Source organism: Momordica charantia, assembly GCF_013281855.1.
Source record: "Momordica charantia cultivar OHB3-1 chromosome 10 unlocalized genomic scaffold, Mcharantia_2.0 BLBB01000010.1, whole genome shotgun sequence".
Taxonomy (NCBI): domain Eukaryota; kingdom Viridiplantae; phylum Streptophyta; class Magnoliopsida; order Cucurbitales; family Cucurbitaceae; genus Momordica; species Momordica charantia.
This window is the reverse complement of record NW_028275158.1, coordinates 11902742-11916785: the sequence shown is the minus strand read 5'-3', so window position 1 is coordinate 11916785 and position 14044 is coordinate 11902742.

Genomic DNA, 14044 nt, shown 5'->3' with positions numbered 1-14044 from the left:
TATATAATTGGGTCATATGAGTATTGGGCTTGAATTGATTTAGTGCACAAACTTGGCCCAAAGCCCAATTTACCATGAAATAAAGTGGATTAATATTTGAGATAATATCTTGGGAGAGCTATTTTTGATTATTAATTTCATAAATGTCTTTAGTTTTCTAAATTTACACTTTTAGATTTTTTCATATAGGATTTTATTCTAATACCGTTTCTACCCTTATTTATTGCTTTTTATTTTATTATAATTTTAAAATTTAAAAGATTTGAATCCTTAATTTGTTATTATATTCATTTAATTATTGTGGGACCCGTTCAATTATTCAACCTAAATTCCTCAAATCTCTCCTTCAAAAAAGATTTTATTCTCTCACCAATTAAGAACTTCCAAATTTGTGAAATCATTTTTTGAATTAATCAAATCGTTTGCTGCATCTGCTTCCTTCTCCAACCTTGATTTTTTTCCCGGCGTCTTCCCTTTTTTCGTGTATACCTTCATCAACGTTGACAACATTGAAGTGCATACCGTCTGTGTACTTCTTCAGAGCTTCCATCAACGAGCGATTTTTTCATTCTTCTTTCCATCGAGATCTTCTTCTTTCCGTCGCCGAGTAGACTTTCCGTCGACCTCGTTCCACGTTTCCGACATCGTGCAGCGTGCTTCCGTCAACGAGGTATTTATTCCTTCAATTTCCGTCGATGTCTTTGAACGTTTCCGACGCCATTCAGCGCGTTCCTCGTCTCCTGTCCCCTTCTGTTTTTACCATTGATACTTATTAGTCTTCCGTTAAGATCGGTATATATGGGGATATATTTTATGTATGTGTACATAAAATGGAAGTTCTAAACGTCTCACAGTCTTAGTATTCCTGATTATATTCGTATATATGGGTATATATTGTGTATGTGATTATATCTTATATGTGTATACATATATCTTATAGTTCTGTAGAAAGGATCCTTCATACCATTTGTAATTATTAGTCTTCCGTTAAGATTGGTATATATGGGGATATATTTTGTTTATTTGTATAGAAAATTGAAGTTCTAAATGTATCATATTCTTAGTATTCCTGATTATATTCGTATATATAGGTATATATTGTATATGTGTATATATCTTATATGTGTATATATCTTATAGTTGTATATAAGATATAAACGTATATATCCTATAGTAATGTAGAAAGGGTCCTCCAAAATTGAAGTTTTAAACGTCTCATGGATGAAGCGAAAAAAGTTCTTGATTCCGAATTTGGGAGATTTTGGACGAGATTTGGAGATATTTTAGGAGGTTATGATTTCAATTTTGGGGAATTTAGGGTTTTGTTTTTAATGTTTTGGTGTTTTAATTTGTTTTGGAAAGTATCATTAACCTAAAATTATGAGATCTAAATTATAACCTTCCAATTAATCAATTTTGCATATTAAAATGAATTTGTAAATACAAGAGGCTATTTAAGTAATTTATATGATGGGTACCCTCTTAAATAGGGTTGATACATGACAAATGTGTAAATTCTATACATTTCATCCTTTTATGTAATTAGGATCTTTAAATAGCTCATCAATGTACTAATCCCTTAATATTTAAATTTAAATAAATCCATTTAAAGAATTGTGTTTGGCCCAAAATTATCTAAGCCCAATGGCCCACCAAAGCCTAAGGAAACCCCTATAAATAGAGGGGACCTCATTCATTTTGGGGGTGGAGAATTTCAGAATTGAGAGAATTCACACCAAATTGAAGACTCTCTGAAGACTTGAAGATTCGAAGACCAACTTGAAGACTTTGAATACTTGAAGACTTGAAAACTTTCGAAAAACATATAACTTCGATCCAAATTCAAGAACAAGCATCTCAATCTTCACATCAAGTTCGAGAGAAAGAATTAGAGGATAAAATATTAGAGATTGAATCCACTATACAACACATACAAACAATATAAAAGTTCAACTCCACAAAACTTAATTTCTCCAGAAATCTAGTGTGAACAAATTGGCACGCTCAGTTGTTGGGTGTGTTGCCCTAAACTCGTAGTTTGTATTTTGTGTAAAAACAAATGTATATTCAATAAATTTGTTGTTGAATTCATAGCATTGCATTGTCCAAAATCCAATAAACTAAACATCCGAGGTTATTTTAGTGTAACTGGGACAGTATATGTACTGGGTATATATTTGATATACTGGGTATATATTTGATATACCCCTGATATACGAGGTATATATTTGATATACCCTGATATACAAGTGGATAATGTCCCTTGAATAACCTAAAAGGTCTATAGTATATGGATAAGGCTGGGTACCTTATCCTGGCAACACTATGGATACGGCCCACTCTGTAAAGGTTACAGACGACTCGATCCAGGTCGTTCGTGTGGAGACATACGAGTGGGGGTATCCTATACAATGAGTTTGTATAAGACCGGACTACGAAATAGCCAATCTTTAGATGTAACACCGTTAACTAATAGATTGCTGTTTCTTATGATGACCAGACAACTCATTCTCATCCTGAGTGAGTTATGAACTCCTGCCCATGAGGGCTCGTCCTTTGATCTGTATGGGTGAGAGTGGCCCGAGATGCCGACTCAATATTCCTACCATTTTGGGGACGAGACCGAGTGGGAAGCTGTGAACATAACTTCACAAGATGGAATTCACTCCTATCCGACTTTAGGGGAGTAGATGAGTGTTCCCTTAAATGCTGACTCTGGGACTTGAACAAGGGGCTCCACCCTCTCATTGGCCCGAGAGGGACTTCCGGTTATTGGTCAGACCATAATCGGGTTGTTCATTAGAGGAGCAATGATATTTAAGGAGTAAGATGTAACTAAGGGGTGAAACAGTAATTTGACCCAACTTGAGTTACGAGCACTCGTGAAGGATTGACTCGTCATTTATGGTCGTATATCCATGGACACGAAAACATTCTGCAGTGAGAAGAGTGCAACTGTGGGTCTTTAGTGGAGTGACCCGTAGTTAACGAATGTTTATTAACTTGGTCAATGAGTTTGACCGATTAATCTCGTATCGTTGGAGCTTTGGATCTGTAGGTCCATTAGGTCCCCTTGCTAGCTCATAATGCATAAAACGAGGATCAAATTTTTGGAAGAATTTGAACTGTTCAAATTTCTTAAGGGATTATATGTATATTGATATATTATAATATATAGTTAATTCTAAATTAAAACTATATATTATGAGAGAAATTATTTGAATCAGATTCAAATAAAATTAATATGAATGAGATTCAAATAAAATTAATATGAATAAGATTCATATTAAAACTATAAGTTAAAAATAATGTACATAAGATGTACATTAGAACCATATGTGATAAGAAAGAATATGATTTAATTAAATATTAGATATTTAATTAAATATTAAATAATTAAATGTTAATTATTTAATATTACAATTTAATTAATTTGATTAATAATTATTTAATATATTATATTTTAAATAATTAATATTTATCAATTATTATTAATTATTAATTTTGATTAATAATTAATTATTAAACTCCCCTACAAATTTGTAGGGGAGTGGGAAGTGTTAGTATGACGTGGGGAGTTACCCCACGTCATTTTTCTTCTTTTCTTTTTGGGATTGCAGAATTGTTCTGCAATTGTTACAGAATAGAAAAAGAAAGGAGAACTCCCATCTCTCTCAAGCTCTCTCTATACTCCCTCTCATTCCAAACGAGGTGCTCCCACAAGCACGGTTCTCGAAACTCAAGAGGATAGCAAGAAAGATTTTTTGCTAGTGTTCGTTGGGAAAAAGTTGAAGAAACGTTCTTCAAAGGTAATGGTTTCCCTCTGTTTTTCCTCTCGCACATTGTGATTTTGTTTCCCAAATTTCACGAACAACAGTCCGCTTCCGCTCCGGGATTCACATCTCTTCACCAGTGAGACAATCTCTACCTCTCATCTCCTTCTCAAGACTTAAAGTTTTTCAATAAAATCAATGGAATTTAAGAAGGCTTTTACAACAGCTGCTTACATAAGTAACCTTCACGTGGGTCCATATCACCTATGGTTGCTCTGATGAATTCCAACTACGGGAACATCAAACTCCTCCTGTTGTTGCAAACAAAGTAATGATGCTGCAACAAACGTCTATTGAAAATGAGTTTCTTGTTAATCATAACCCCTTATTTGATCTTAATCCTGACATTGTCTCTGTTATGATGACTGATGCAAGCACTATGGATGAAAAAATGGCTGAAATGGAAAAGATGCTCGCTGCATTGATGAAGACAGTTGTTGGGATTTTCTCTACCTTTAAAAAGATCAGAGACTAGTGCAAGTGCACACGGTCACAAGTAATACTCGGAAGTAATCCAAGGTCGAATCCTCAGGGACTTGTTGCTTTTCAAAATCAAGTAATGCAGCGAAATGGTTCAAATATGCAATTGTGATTTAGGAAGGAAAATGCGATGAAATGTTGTTGTTTGGGGTTTTAACTAACAAGCAATTTAATGAAACTCAACCTCATTGTCTCCTACCTTAGTTTTGATGCAAAACATGGAAAACACACTATGTTGGGAAAATGCACCAGGCCCAATTCCTGACTTTTCTTGGGATTTGAGTTCTACTCTTTCACTACCGCTTTTGGTTGCTGTAGAGGCTAGGGTAACCTACAATCATATTCCTATGTGTGAGTACAATCCTAGAGAATATCTACCAACTCATTTGCATTATGGGTCAGAGGGCATATGCCTAGGACCATATTTTATGCGCTTATTCCAAAGTCACATCCCATATTGGTTTCCTATTATTTTACCTAACTCACCTTTCCCAAGGTTAGACTTTGGTGTATAAATCAAGTTCCCACTGGCCAAATGGAAAAATGACGTAAAGAGAAGTTTTTAGAAACCAACTCAAAAAAGTGTCAGGCGCGATCTGGCCAAAATCCTGAGCATGTTGAAAATCAAATCATTTCACTAAGGCATTCCACAAGGAGGTTGATAACTAATTTAGAACATGATTAAATGAAAGTAAATGCACAAAAACATAAAGAAAGTATTTTTCATTGAATTTAAATGAATAAATAAGCCGTACAAGGAGTTCTAGCTTGACCCTCTTCTCTCTCGAGCGTGAGGGGAGTTGAAACTCGCTAAAGAACTTTAAAAGAACAGAATGAACAAAGAACGGAAGTAAGAAACTGAATTAAAGGCACTACGAAAAGTAAAAGCGTGAAAAACGAAGAAATGAACAACTAGAACATGAACATGAACCCTAAAAACGTGTTATACAACTAGAGAGCATCGAAAAGAAGATGAAATGAAGCTTGGAAGGGATGATTTGCTGAGGGATGGATGGCTTCCTTTTATAGCACCATGGGTTTGTTGAAACTCCCCTCCATTTTAGGTGGAAAAGGGTTGAGATTCACCTAACCACCTCACTTGGACTTGGACTCACGGTTTTAAACATGTGGGAAATATCCTCCTTGCCCTTCATTAATCAAAACGTGCGTTTTGACAAATTGCCCTAAAAAAATGCGCCGGGTGCAATTATGCAAAAAACAGAATTCTGTTATTTTCTTCTAACTTTGACCGCATTTATCTCATATTTTTCCTAAAGTACCATAGTTTGACTTTTATACAGAAATAATCTATGTATGTTCTACTTTAAGAATATGTGGTCCTTTTTGGCAAATAATAATGGGAAATGGGTCAAAAACGTGGTCAAACAGGGCTATCGACACATGTTTCTACAGTAAAAAGTCGACCCTAACACACCCCCAAACTTAGCCATTTGCTTGTGCTCAAGCAAAAACAACAACAACAAATCTAAAACAATCAACATGCTAGAAATATGAATGATCAACAATCCAAATGTTCTAAGTAAATGAATCATATAAGTCTCAAGAAAGGCTCCACAAGCTAAACGTCCTAACTTTACTCTTTAGCCAACAAACCATAAACCATCCTTTGTTTTGAAAATAAAAACGATTCTAAATCTTCTTCTTTTCTAAAACACAAAACTCTTTACAAAACCATGGAATATGCACACTTCCGTTTTGATTCAAAAAAATTTTAACATCACATGGACCGACTACTAGCCCCTGAGGTTTTCAACACACTAACATCGGTTTCAAACCACAGCCACTCATAGAAACTTGTTAGGTATCAACCCAGCATAAAATGATGTCGACAGTGGTTTTCACGAAGTCACCTTAATATGTAGGCTACCACTCTTCAAGATGCTAACGCCACCCATTTAAAGAAAATGAATGTCTATAGTGGGACTCGTGAAAAAGTAAGTGCATTTTCTTTCCTCTCATCTTTCTTACCACTCTTTTCTTACTCTCACTTTCGTTTTTCTTTCCCATCACTCTTATTTTCTTTCAAGACTCTTTTTTTTACCTGCTTTTCTTCTTTTGTACTCTTTTTCATACTCTGTCTTTCGAAAAAAAATTTCTTGCATACGACTCTTTTATTGCTTGCATTTTCTTTCTTGACTCTTTTTCCAAAACATAAAATGCATTTTCTTTCTTAAAACAAAAAAACACACACTGTCCCCCCCAAACTTAAGGGAAACAGTGTCCTCACTTGGGAAAGAAATTTTGAGAGATGCAAAATTTTGGCACAAAAAGGACAAGGACTTCCAAAGCAATGAAAAAGTTAAGGTTTCAAAACAAAAAGAAGCAGAACACAGTTTTATAACCAAAACAAAAAGAATGGAAAATGACTCATGACTTGATCATAAAACTAGGAAATATAACCTATTCATGCCCTTAGGAATCCTCATCGACATCATACAAAAACAAAGAACAAAGGAAAACATTTCATTAAAAAGATGAACATGTTGATAGCTTTAGAAAAGATGCATTGAAGAAGCTAAAGACAAGCTAGTAGATGGTAAGTCGGCCACAAGCTCATCGGGAAATGAAGGTGTGTCATCACCGTATATCTTCTTAAGGAAAGCACATGTGGCACGTTGAGTAACCAAAAGAAGCTCGTACTTGTGCCTAAACTCATCATACTGCTCCCTAGTCACCACCCCTCGGGTCTCGGGATCCGCAGTGGTAATGGGAAAATCTTCCTCTCGAACAATGGAATACCCCCGAACTCTTCTTAGGGATGTGAACGGCTTCTTGGGCATCACAACATTGGCATCATCAGCCGCCACTCCCGCCTGCAAGCATAACTCAGTTATTAGTCCAGGAAAACAAGAGGACCTACCATTTTCTCGGAGCAACTCCGTATCTCGTTTCTTATGAGTTCCCCAAAGTTGAACTCAACGCCCTTCATGAGAATGTACACCATCATCGCCCTATTGCGCTTAATGGAGGAATCGTGAGAAGTGGGGATCAACCGGTTCTTCACAACATACATCCAAACCGTCGCTTGCTCATTAATGTCAAGGGGCTTTAAGGAAAGCTTCCCCGTGGTTGAGACGGTCCATGTCTTATGTGGTCTACAAATAAGCCTACGTGCCTCCTCCACTTGCTTGTTCGATGGATGCACCAAAATTCCATTACCTATGGCATTAAAAACATCCAACAAACCATAGTGAGAATTAATAATGGAAGGCGAGAATTTTACCACTTTACCCCGTATTCTCACTACATCCCCTCGGTTTGGGTTGATGGCAGTGTAAAACTCTTTCACCAAGGCCTCTGATACACGTGTAGTTAGGGCAAACAACGCCTCACAACCATCCCCGGCTCTTGGACCTCATCAAAACCTCTCTCAAAGAGGATATCACATGTTGTGAAGGTAGGCCTCCTCACCTCCAATCTCACCCTTTTTACTCTTGATGGTGTTTGTTCGGTAGAATCGGGCTTCTCTTCGTTGGCCTCCTCAAGTGGCTCTTTTGCCCCTCTTTGCACCTTAGCCCTCTTGGCTTTTTTAGATGGACCAACCTCGGCTTCTTTTTGGGCCGCCAAACGTGCTACAGCGGCGCGGGTCCTAGGCCTAGAAATTGCGACGCGCAATTTCTGCCACTTTTTTCTTCTTTTGTGTTTTCTTTACCACTTTGGTCAAACTCACCTCCTCATCTGAAGTGTCTGTAGTAGCAACAAAGTTTGGGTAAAAAACATTCAAACTGGACAAAGAAGGGGTCTTACCTTGTGAAGAAGAGGAAGATGATTCCTTCATGGCCTCACTAGGGACATCTACAGGACCAGATGTTCCTTCTTGCTCTTTTGCAGGGGGCTCCTCATCAACTTGCTGAGATTCGTGCACCGGAGTTCGTACTCTCACTTCATATTGAGAGATATTGTCATTGTCTTCCTCGTCCTCAAACTCATCTTCATGCACTTTATGGGGTAATTCTCGAAAATCTTCATCTTCTCTATCAACATTCAATTGTTCTTGTGTTGCCCCACTGTTTCCATCACCTCCAAAGGATCTTCTCCCCTTGCTTCATTCAACGCCACCAAAATTTCGGCAATTTTCGACGTTGTCCTTTCCTGTTCTAAATCATCAAAAACTAGGGGCTTTTTAGTCAAGATAGGATCTGGAAAAGATGGAGACAAAATACCTTGTAGAGTGGCCGGTGGAGTCTCATCCATAATTGTGCCAAGCGCAAATTGACATTGAATTTTGACCGTGGCTGAATCTGAATGCTCCAAGGGCTCCGTGTCGTGTTCTGAGTCCCTACTAACCTATTATTGACCTTCAACATGCACAGCAATAGTAGTGGAAAGAGAGGGAGGGATAGACAGTTCTAAAGACTCGGAAACGGGGTTATCTTGAGAAAAATTCATCCTACGACGTATACTCATGCTATTTAACTCAAGTTGAATCTCCTCACTCACTTTCTTTGAATTTTCCATGAATTCTTGCCATTTTATGTTTAATTCCTTAATTTTCGCATAAACCCTCTCATTCTCTTTATCCCTAATTTCGTTATTTTTACTGAACATCTCCGCTCTCTCTTGAAGCCTAGCTATTTCCTCATCTAAAGCAGCACCTTTTTCCTCTAGAGATTGATTTTTTTGAAGATAAACTTTATTAACACCTCCTAATTTCTTTTCACTAGAACCTTCTTTATTAACCCTAGCATCATGAGATTCCATATTGATTTTTTCAAAATTTGTAACACCTATGGATAGATTTCTCCTAGGGTTCATTCTTATAGCTTCCTCATATTTTCTTCTTTGTTCCCTAGGATCAAAAACAAATTTTTCATGAGAAATCCTAGGAGGTTCAAGAGGAATCATACCCGGTTTGGTTGGTGGAGGCAACAACACTCTCTTCTTTTCCTTTTCTTTGTCGTGTGGCTTGGAGGAAGATGAACCTTCTATGGTTCTTGAGTTTGCTTCACGATCAACAACGAAAATCCCTCCAATAAACCTTAAAAGTGCCGAAAAAGAGAGAGATGAGAGAGACTTCGAGATTCTTTGAGATTTCTTGAGAGAAGATTTGAAAACAAGTGAGAAAATTTTGGTAAAAATCGTGAATGGGGTGTTTTCAAATCCTAGGGCTTTTTGTTTTATGTTTTAAAACATATTAAAAATATAATTGGGTTTCAAATTGGGTCTCTTTTTGATTTAAAAACAACCCAAAGCCCATTTAAACATAACCCACATAAAGCCCACCAAAGCCTTAATCCATAACTAAAAAAAAATTGATTTTGTCTCTTAAATTGCGCCTGGCGCAATTTTGACGTGGGTCAGATCTTGATCCTGCAAAATTCAAATGCAAAAACAAAAATTAGATTTGGAATCTACACAAAAAAGCCTTAAAGAAAATGTAAAAATTTCACAAAAAGAAGACAAAAAATATTTTACATAAAAACGCCCCTCAAACTGACCGAGGGACTGTTTCCACTATTTTCTCACGGGTCTTTCAGTATTACAGAGGTTTTACCTCTGTCAATATACTCGTCATAATATTTCTTGACCCGATGCCCATTTACCTTAAAGATATTACCTTTAGAACCCTTTAAATCCACCTCTCCATGTGGATAAACATGTTCAACTACGAATGGGCCTGACCATCTAGACTTAAGCTTACCTGGAAACAACTTTAATCTAGAGTTAAAAAGCAAAACTAAGTTTCCAGGTTCTAAATTTTTGTCCATTATCTTTTTATCATGTCACTTCTTAGTTTGTTCTTTGTACATCTTGGAATTCTCATAAGAAAACTGACGAAATTCATCCAACTCATGTAACTGGAGCAATCTCGCTTCACCTGCAGCAACATAATCAAAATTTAGTTTCCGCGTAGCCCAATATGCTCTATGTTCTAATTCTAACGGAAGATGACATGCTTTACCAAAAACAAGGCGATATGGGGACATGCCTAATGGAGTTTTATAAGCAGTTCTATACGCCCACAAAGCATCATCAAGTTTAGTAGCCCAATCCTTCCTATTTACATTCACGAACTTCTCTAACATTGATTTTATTGCCCTATTTGATACCTCTGCTAGTCCATTAATTTGTGGGTGATATGCAGTAGCAATCTTATGGTGAATGTTATACTTTTTAAGCAAATTACTTACTGCTCTATTCAAAAAGTGCGTACCCTCATCACTAATCAAGCATCTAGGTGTACCATATCTAGTAAAAATAAACTTTTGCAAGAAGAGAGAAACTACCTTGGCATCGTTAGTAGGGGTGGCCGAAGCCTCAACCCATTTCGAGACATAATCAACAGCCAAGAGAACGTAATTCTTACCGAATGAAGGTGGGAACGGACCCATGAAGTCGATGCCCCAAACATCGAAAAGTTCTACTTCCAATATTGGGTTTAAGGGCATCTCATGCTTCCTTGTCAAGTTACTTGATCTTTGACAGCGGTCACATCCTTGAGTGAATATATGAGCATCTCGAAATAGAGACGACCAAAAGAAACCACTTTGAAGGACCTTTGCTGCAGTCTTACGTCCAGCAAAATGCCCACCATATGGTGATTTAAACAAGAAAGGTTCATCCCATCTATAAAACATAACATCATGAAAGAACTTCTTTATTTGGTGCTTACTCAAATCATTAGGAATTATTTTGCTCACCAGATAGTTCTCATAGTCAGCATACCAAGGGACTTTAGAAATAGCTAAAAGATACTCATCCACAAAATGCTCTTTAATCTCACAACTATCATGCTGCAAAGAAGACTCTAGCCTAGATAGATGATCCGCTACTTGGTTTTCTGTTCCATTTCTATCTTTTATCTCTAAGTCAAACTCTTGTAACAACAAGATCCATCTAATCAACCTAGGCTTAGCTTCTTTTTTAGCAAACAAGTATTTAAGTGTAGAATGATTGATAAACACTATCACTTTAGTCCCAATCAAATATGAACGAAACTTATCAAATGCGAAAACAACAGCCAAAAGTTCTTTCTCAGTCATAGTATAGTTCAACTGACTACTATTCAAAGTTTTACTTTCATAATAAACAGGATGAAGAATTTTACCTTTTCGTTGACCCAACATCACACCTACAGCAAAATCACTTGCATCACATATTAGTTCAAATGGTAAGTTCCAATCTGGTTCAATTATGATAGGTACTGAGGTAAGTGCATTCTTAAGTGTCTCAAAAGCTTTCAAACAATGTTCATAAAAAACAAAGGGTCGATCCACTTCCAACAACTGACACAAAGGTTTAGAAATTTTCTCAAAATCTTTTATAAAACGGCGGTCGGTAGAAACCTGCGTGTCCTAAGAAACTTCTAACACCTTTTACAGTTGTAGGAGGGGGTAGTTTAGCAATCACATCTATTTTAGCCCTATCGACCTCAATTCCTTTTTCTGAAATTCTGTGACCTAAGACTATACCTTAACGTACCATAAAATGACACTTCTCCCAATTAAGCACAAGGTTAGTCTCTTCACACCTTTTTAAAACATTCTCTAAGTTCTTTAAACAAACATCAAACGACTCACCAAACACAGAAAAATCATCCATGAAAATCTCTACCGTGCTTTCTATCATGTCTGAAAAAAATAGCGGTCATGCATCTCTGGAAGGTAGCGGGAGCATTACAAAGACCAAACGACATTCTCCGGAACGCAAATGTTCCATAGGGACACGTGAACGTGGTCTTTTCTTGGTCCTCCGGAGCTATAGTAATCTGGTTGTAACCAGAATACCCGTCGAGGAAACAATAACATTCTTTCCCTGCAAGACGATCAAGCATTTGGTCAATAAAGGGTAATGGAAAATGGTCTTTTCGAGTTACCTTGTTTAACCGACGGTAGTCCATACACACTCTCCAACCAGTCACCGTTCTAGTTGGGATCAACTCGTTGTCGTCGTTTGTAATCACCGTCATACCACCCTTCTTGGGAACGCGTTGAACCGGGCTAACCCAGCTGCTATCCGAGATGGGGTAGATCACTCCAGCATCTAACCATTTTATGATTTCCTTTTTGACCACCTCTTTCATTTTCGGGTTAAGCCTCCTTTGGCACTCGATAGAATTGGTGGCTCCTTCCTCCAGGATGATTTTGTGCATGCAAAATGTAGGGCTAATTCCTCTTATGTCCGCTATGGTCCGTCCAATAGCCCTCTTGTACTTTGATAAAACCTGCAAAAGCAAAGATTCATGTTCATTAGACAAATATGAAGAAATGATAACGGGCAAAGTATCGTTTAAACCCAAATAAGCATATTTTAAATGAGAAGGTACGGGTTTCTTTTCCAATTCTGGAGGTTCAATGATGGAAGGTTGCAAGGGCTTCAAATTCGCTATTGTCGGCTGCAAAAACTCAAAACGCTCAAATTGGGGCAAAATTGCGCCAGGCGCAATTTTGGATTCTTTTTCTGCGGCCTCCAAATCTGCTTCTAAGTCTTCCACCATCATTTGCTGAAGTTCCTCCATGATTGCTCCTATTGTAGAGCACTCCTTGACTTCATCCGGGAGACGCATTGCATCGAGGACATTGAAGGTTACCTGCTCATCATTGACCTTCATCGTGATCTCTCCTTTCCTAACATTGAAAACCGTATCTCCAGTTGCTAAGAATGGCCTCCCAAGAATGATCGGCACCTCAAGATCTGCTTCACAGTCCAAAATTATGAAATCGGCGGGAAAAATAAACTTATCAACTTTAACAAGCACATCTTCTATTTTTCCTTCCGGTTTCTTTATGGATCTATCAGCTAGTTGTAAAGTGGCAGTAGTGGGACGAGCTTCTCCTATATTTAACTCTTTAAAGACAGAAAGAGGCATAAGATTAATGCTTACTCCTAAGTCACACAATGCTCTTCCTAGGTTTTTACCTCCTATTGAGCAAGGGATGGTAAAACTACCTGGGTCCTTACATTTAACAAGCAATGGATTCCTTAGAGCATCACTACTACACTTTGTCTTTTAGGCATTTGTTCTAAAGCATCTATGAGAGGTATATTGATATGCAACTGTTTTAGAATCTCGAAGAACTTCTTAAAATGACTATCCTGATTCTTTTTAACTAGCCTTTGGGGGAAAGGTGTAGGAATCTTAATATTACCTACCTGTGGGGTAGTGCTGGGCACTACTTGCTTACCTTTATCCGCCTTCTTACCTTTTTCTTCTGAACTTACAGGTTCTGCTTTCTTTCTTGTTGTGGATTGGAGGTGGATGCAGGAACAGGTGTAACTACATCAGTTCCTTCTTCTGGAAGTGAGGGTCCATCATAACTTAATCTGCTTATCGTAATAACCGCCTTACAGTCTCCTTTCCCTCACGATCTCGCTTCGGGTTTTCTGTGTGTCCAGGCAATGTACCTTGGGGTCTAGATTTCTGGTCATTTGCAATCTGCCCCACTTGCATCTCCAAGCTTCTTATCACAGCATCAGTTCTTGTCATGAACTCTTTCATCATGGCCTCCAAACTTGCATTGCTACCACTTTGCTGAGTAGTATTTTGACTTCTTTGCTGATTGTATTCTTGAGGCTGCGACGCCGGTTGAGTTGGAAAACCAGGATGAGTGTAGTTTTGCTTGTATTGTTGAGTGGGTGCTTGTGCACTGCTACTAACTACTCCTTGATCATTCCAGGAAAAGTTTGGATGGTGCCACCATTCAGGGTTGTAAATGTTTGAATACGGGTTGAAATTCCGCTGGGCACCTTGACCTACATAGAAAATAGAC